Consider the following 6000-nt stretch of genomic DNA (forward strand, 5'->3'; position numbering starts at 1 on the left):
GAAATGTTGCTATTATTCTCCTTTCATGGGGGACAGTGGGGGTGGGGGGAAGAGAGAGTGGGGGTGGGGGGGAAGGGGGACAGTGGGGGCCAGGAGAGAGTGGGGGTGGGGAGGAGGGGAGAGTGGGGGTGGGGAGAGGGGAATGAGGTGGGGGTGAGGGGGGAATGGGGGTGGAGGCAGGGCTGGGGAAGCGGGGGCAAGTGGGGGTGGGGTAGGGGGGATGGAGTGGGTCAGTGGGGGGAGGAGGGGGTATAAGGGGGATTGAGTGGGGGGGGGGAGTTCAGGGTGCTACACCAATACAGGAGAGGCTTTGGGTCCAGGGCTCACTCAGTTACATCCTCTCCCCTTCCCTGTCCTCCCTCTATGAGGAATGGACCCAACGGGTCCACTTGGTCTAGTTCTATCTAAAAGTATTTACAGTTCACTGTTCTCTATACTCAAAATAACACATTTTGATTGGTGGGTACATGAAACAATTGCCAATGGAAGTAATTGAGGCAGGTACAATAACAACATTTATAAGGCACTTGGACAGGTACATGGATAAGTAAGGTGTTGAGGCAAATGGACAAAATGCAGGCAACTGGAACTAGATTAAATGGAGCATCTTGGTTGGCATGGGCAAGATGGGATGAAGGGCCTAGAGCTGTGCTCTATGACCTGATGTATCTTCAGAATAAATCTTGGTTCGTCAATCAGTTATGGTAGAAACTCATGTACAGACTTATACAATGTAATTCAACAGGTGTGAACCCTAATGAGAATGTTGACTCCCTTCCAGTGGCTAAATTGATTTCCCTTAAAATTTGTGTCCACTTTCTTGTAATATTAATGGGAAGGCTGATCCTTGCCTGTTTCCATTTGGCAAGTAAAGCTGCCTTCCATTGGAATAGCAGCAAACCAACCAGCAATATGAATCTCTGTATCTGTAAGGTACAATAGGTTGTTGGTGAAGGGAAGATCTTTGCCATTCGTGATCCTTTTTATATGCCCGAGGTTAGATGCTAACTTTTATAAAAGTAGAATCATGATGTTATGTGTTTTTGCTTTTTTGAGCGTGGATCTCTTTTGGAGCAGAGTAGAAACTGTTGTATTCTGATCCTGAAACAAGGATTTTTCTGCTTTTGATTGGACATATTTAGATGGGAGTTTAGAGGAAGGATTCAACCTGAAGATGTCCTTCATATGGCTGCATATGGCTGCATTGTTTTCCTAACTGCAGCATAACTGGGTACATACTTTTTAAATAAAGGGTGCTAGCCTTTAAATGCAAAGTCCTGTTCTTATACCTTTGTGAGTTCTGTAATATCATTCATTCATGCTAGCTTTATATTCAGTTTTACATCTGGCACTGATTACCCAGCCATTATTGAGGAAATGGGGATTTATAATAATGTTAGCCCATGGGTTTAGCTGCTATACCTATGCAAAATGATGGATTTAATGCAATTAAATTTCCCATTCACATAAGACTTTCACTTACTTTTGTGGATCAGTGCTGTAGTCAAAGAGAACCAGAAACACTAGAGCTTATGTGGATTGAACAATTATTCTATCTGGTTAACAGGGTCACCAGACGGCAGGATTTCATGCACGGATCCAGAGACCAGACTCTAAATGGTTCGGTGCTAACTATTATGTGAAGTCCTATAATGTGATTACTACCTATCACCCTGGATGTAATAATCCTGTCAGACCATTTAGCTTTGCATGTGCCATAGTTTCATTTAGAAAGACTGAGGAATTCACCAGTACTGTTATTAAATATTCACAACAACGGCAATCTGTCCAGTTGATATGGACCATAGATAAAGATCTTATATTGTGAAGTATCGATAAAACTAAATAAAATGAAGCAGGCCATCATGTCAATGCTTGCTCTTTGAAAAACAATAGCCAATCTGTCATATTCCCCATTGCTTTGCAAATTTTCATCTTGTTCATTTACAGAAACTATGGAATCAATGGTACAGTGCAAAGCAGCTTATGTTTAATAATTCTAATGACATACATAACACAGGCAAGGCGAACACACTTTACGTCAACTTTTTATTCTCTCATAAAGATAATGGTGAGCAATTTTCTTGAACTGCAATAATCTAAACGGGACCATTAAATAAAATGCAGTGCCTTTTCTACCTTCATTGCTTTTCCAAAATCATGTACTGATGAAAGACAATTGATTCAGTAGCCGAGGGTGATAATCAGCGGGAGATGTTCTTGCTAGTGATCGACCTGAGAACCATGCAATACACAATCAATGTTACTTCCCAAAGTTGACCGGTAATCACTTTGTTGTCTGTCTGTTGGGCATTCCACCTCGTAGAATATTGGCTGATTCTACCAAAATGATTAAGACATATCTTAAGAATTGTTTAACCAATGTTTCCACAAACTCCAATATGTCAAAGAGAACAAATCATGGTAGAATTTGAGTCCAATGCTACGTTGATGCATCAGTGATCTGTCCAGTTTTATTCTTTCCACTTAGCTGTTTGATACCATTGGGTACATCGGTGAGCCATTTTAGAGGATAGACCTGCAAGTCTAGAGTGACATGGTAAAACCAAGATGAATGTCAGACTTTCTTACCTAAAGTAACCGACTGGTCCATTCAAGGGATTTATAACTATCCAATAGTTTTAATATCACTTTTAGGAATCTTTTATTCCAGATTTGTTTTAACTAATTGACATACAATTTGAAAACTCTCATCAAGAGAATTGTTCTAATATCACCATATTGTTAGTTGGGGCTACTGGGTTATTTATCCAGTTTGTAACAACCTTACTGCCATAGTCTGCAGCAAATAACTGATTCCACATTATTACAGGTCACTGAAGGTAACAGTGACAAATGCCGAACATACCTTCAACCCTGTTGCCCATACTATTCAGTAAAGGAAAAAAAAATCAAGATCTTTCTCAGAAGTAATTCTGGACAAACTTGAAATGTTTTCTCTGGAAAGTCAGAGGCTGAGGGGAGACTTGATAGAAGTTTAGAAGATTATGAAAAGCATAGATAGGGTGGATAGTTACAGTATTTTACTCAGTACAGTAATATCATACAGGAGGGCATGACTTTAAGGTGAAAACCTGCTTGGATCAAACTACAGAGTTAAAGAACATACAGATGACTTGAGTGGGTGAGGTGCTCGAGGCATTTTCAGCACTCTTCTCCCAGAATCCGATACAGGCAAGGTTAAAATCAACTTGCCATCTCTTTCTGTCAGGTCTTGTTTCGTCGCATACATAATTTATTATTGGAGAGTTTTCAAAATGCTAATGAGTCTAACATTTCAAAAATGCTGTTTGAGGAAACAGAACCAAATAATAACATGCTTTAGCACATTCTATTAATTATGCAAATTGGTTTTTTGCATTTGCAGTGCTTTTGATCAGAACAGGGGAATTGGGCTCACTGCTTACTGCAGATAAACTTAAGGGAGAAGGAATATCTGTTTTTCCACTCACTGAATCCAGAGATGCACATTTGCAAGCTGCTTAGCAATTGAAACACATTCCTCCTCCTGACTCTCAGAAGTTTTTACTTGTTCATTACCTAGAAAATTCTGTTGTAGTTAACTTCAATTAAGAACTTCAAGGAGAATCAAGCCAACTTTTTTAACCTCCATGGCACGGTTTAATTGCTGTAGGAGGAACCTGTGTATATAATGTCAGGCAGCGGACTGACCAATGGAGCATCAAATGTAATAATGGTACAATTAAGTTACTTCTTCTTCTTGCGTTTGAGGCAGCAGAAGTTATGAAGTTACTTAAGAACTGAAAAGGTAGTTTGATCGAGTTTACAAATAAACCCCTGGTCTAACAATATTGTTGCAAAATGCATATTTCCAGAGCTTCATAAAATAGATATCCTCGAGTCCAAGAGAATTGGAAAACTGAAATCTAATAGCAATATTCAATAAAGTAGAAAGAAAGTAAGAAACAAAAGGCTATAGATAGATCAGTTTGAAGAAGGATCTTGACCTGAAACGTCACCCATTCCTATCCAGAAATGCTGCCTGTCCTGCTGGGTTACTCCAGCATTTTGTGTCTACGGTTTAAACCCATCATCTGAAGTTCCTTCCTACACAGAAACAATAGGCCAGTGTACCTAACATTTGTCATTGGTACACAAAGTGCTGGAGTATCTCAGCAGGTCAAGCAGCAGTGATGAAGAACTTGGATAGGTAGAATTGTGGGTTGGGAACTTTCTTTAGTCAGCAGATGGGTACCGACCCAAATGTCACCTATTCATGTTCTTCATGGATGCTGCCGGAGTTACTCCAGCATTTGTGTCTTTTTTTATAACCAACAACTGCAGGTCTTTGTTTCTACATCTGTTATTGGGAAAACGCAGGAATTCATTACTAGGAAGGTAAAAGCAGAATATTTAGAAAATCATAAAACAATAAAGCATATTATTTTATGTAAGAGAGACCACGATTGCCTAATTTGCTAAGCTTTTATGAAAATATAAAATATAGGGTAGATAAAACTCAGAAAGTCAGTGCAAAGGTACATCAGAGTATATTTCTCATGTTCTTACTTCTTAATCTCTTAAACCTTTAAATTCTAGCCAAGTACAGCTAAAGCATTGACTGAAGATCCAAACCACCGCTAAAAAACATATCATATCATATCATATATATACAGCCGGAAACAGGCCTTTTCGGCCCTCCAAGTCCGTGCCGCCCAGCGATCCCCGTACATTAACACTATCCTACACCCACTAGGGACAATTTTTACATTTACCCAGCCAATTAACCTACATACCTGTACGTCTTTGGAGTGTGGGAGGAAACCGAAGATCTCGGAGAAAACCCACGCAGGTCACGGGGAGAACGTACAAACTCCTTACAGTGCAGCACCCGTAGTCAGGATCGAACCTGAGTCTCCGGCGCTGCATTCGTTGTAAAGCAGCAACTCAATGAATCTCAAGATATACAGCTTTGCATGGTATTGCAACTCTCAACTACAAATTACTCAGATAATCTCCATATGCACTCCAAAAACTTATTGAGATAGCTATGCTCTCCTATGTCATACCTCCAGCAAACTTTAATATAATTCACGTGCGAAAATACATTAAGAAAAAAAAAATCACAGGTGGGATCACTGTGTGATCACGTAATTCATCAATTTAAAACACATTAATTGGCAATAACCCTTTGCTTCTAGTTTGTGAGTTATTGATCTCCCCCTGTAAGGAAGCTCAGGGTGCCGTGAATAGTGTCACATCTCCAGCAATCTGAGTCCAATCCTGAAACATCCTGATCTCTGTTGCTGGTTGTGTGAAATTTGCACTTTCTTCCAGCAACAATGTACATTTCCACTGAGTCTCCAATTTCCTCCCAATGTCAAGCAAATTAGTAGATTAACTATAAATTAATCTAAAAATTATATAGATTTATAATTCTATATATATACATAAATTTCCCCTTGTGAGTATGTAAATGAACAGTAGAATCTGAGAGGAGTTTATGGAAATATACAGATAATTTAAAAATGGGTTAAGGTTAATGGGTTTAGGGTGGCGCAGTAGGTAGAGTTGCAGACTCATAGCACCAAAGACTCAGGTTTGAGCCTGACTTTGGGTGCTGTTTGTATGGAGTTTGCACGTTCTCCCTGTGACCACATGGGTCTTTTCCAGGCGCTCCGGTTTCCTCCCACATTCCAAAGACATGCAGGTTTGAAGGTTACTTGGCCTCTTTAGAATTTCTCCGCTAGTGTGTAGGACGGAACTAGTGTGCATGGGTGATCACGGTCAGCATGGACACGGGGGGCGAATGGGCCTGTTTCCAAGCTGTATCTCTAATCTAAACTTTAAATTAAAGACACTGAAAACTCAGTTTCAACTGTTTTTTGTTTTTTTAAACACAGTACAGGCACTCCATTTAGATTATATTTGGAATAAAAATATCAGATTGCTACTTGGCGTCACATCCACTGGAAAGTAAGGTCGACTCTGATCCACTATTGAAGAGTGGCAATCAGA

Source organism: Rhinoraja longicauda, chromosome 3 (genome assembly GCF_053455715.1).
Source record: "Rhinoraja longicauda isolate Sanriku21f chromosome 3, sRhiLon1.1, whole genome shotgun sequence".
Lineage (NCBI taxonomy): Eukaryota > Metazoa > Chordata > Chondrichthyes > Rajiformes > Arhynchobatidae > Rhinoraja > Rhinoraja longicauda.